Here is a 1,436-nt window from a genome sequence, read left to right on the forward strand (position 1 = left end):
CAACCATTAGGTCAACAATTTCCCCCTTTTTGATTATGACAAACAAGATGATTTTTGCAAAATAAATATTGAACAAATTGAATCAGCATCAAATATTCAGGAGCATAATTTGTATATTGCAAGTAATATTCCCCCTGTCAATATGCATATATCATTTTATAACATTTCCCCTTACTATATTGCATAATCATCTGCTCATCTTCTTCTCCCTTTTGGCATAAGCAAAAAGATAGAACAAGTCAAATAGCATGAAGGAAAAACTTAGGAAGTAACCATTCAAAAGACAAAATAGCAATAGATAACAACTAACATGATAATAATAGTAGACAAGAAAGTAAACTAAGGGGTCGAAGGTGGGGGCGGAGGAGGAAATCTAGCATAAAAGTCGGTGAAAAATGCAATCTGCTGAGCTTGCATCTTAGCCTGTCGCTGCTGTATCTCGAGCTGTCGTTCCTGGATAGATATCAGCTGAGCCTGCATCTGGAGAAGTAGACTACCCATGCCGTCGACCGGTGAGGTAAGAGAATCAATCCGTCCATCGAGAAGATTATAGTGCTCCTCGGTAACTGTGGAATGCTCTCGAGTAGGAGGCACATTCGAACCTGGAATGTCAGATGCTGGAGCAGGAACTTCAGGTACTTCGTCGTCTAATTCAGCTTCATCTTCAAAGGGAGAGTGGATGGACTGGAGGTAGGATCGAACCCTTTCATATTAGCTACCCATTGCCCGTGTTCCTTTACTATCTTCATCCGTTTTAAGGTTTGAATGTTAATAGTATCAGTAGGGCGTAATTTTATAAAATCTTCACCGTCCAATAAAACGTCAAAGTGTTTAAAGATTTTTGTGAGAAGCATCCCGTAAGGTAAGGCTTTAGTGTGTCGTGATGCGTGCACAACTTTCATAAGACCAAGTGCAATAGTAGGAAAATCAAGTTTACGCCCAACTAAGAGAGAGTCCAAAATAAAGAGATCGAAGTGATTAACTTCGTCTCGATGACCCTTGCGGGGAAAAATAACATGCGCAATTATATTTTGTAAAACTTTGCAAGGAAGAGTTAATTGATGTGCACTTAATTTTGTGATATTTTCAAAAACTTTCCGCGTGACTGGACGACATGCATCGGAAAGATCGTAACCTTCCACCATTGGGGGAGACTTATGTAAAAATACTTCCAAATCACAAGGTTCAAGATTAAGAATGGTACGAATTAGGGCTTTTGAGATTGTAAAGCGAACATTGTTAACAAAGCATGTGATCTCATCGGAACGTGGTGAAAAGTGCATTTTTTGATAAAATTCTTTCATTAGACATGGATAAGCATGTTCTTCCATTGTAGCTACGTTTACCCATCCTATTCGTTCAAAACATTCCTCAATATGAAATGCGGGAGCTTCAATAGTAAAATCCATAAAATCAACATTCTTACCGATTAAAAT

This window comes from Olea europaea, unplaced genomic scaffold, assembly GCF_002742605.1.
Source record: "Olea europaea var. sylvestris unplaced genomic scaffold, O_europaea_v1 scaffold2547, whole genome shotgun sequence".
Classification (NCBI taxonomy): domain Eukaryota; kingdom Viridiplantae; phylum Streptophyta; class Magnoliopsida; order Lamiales; family Oleaceae; genus Olea; species Olea europaea.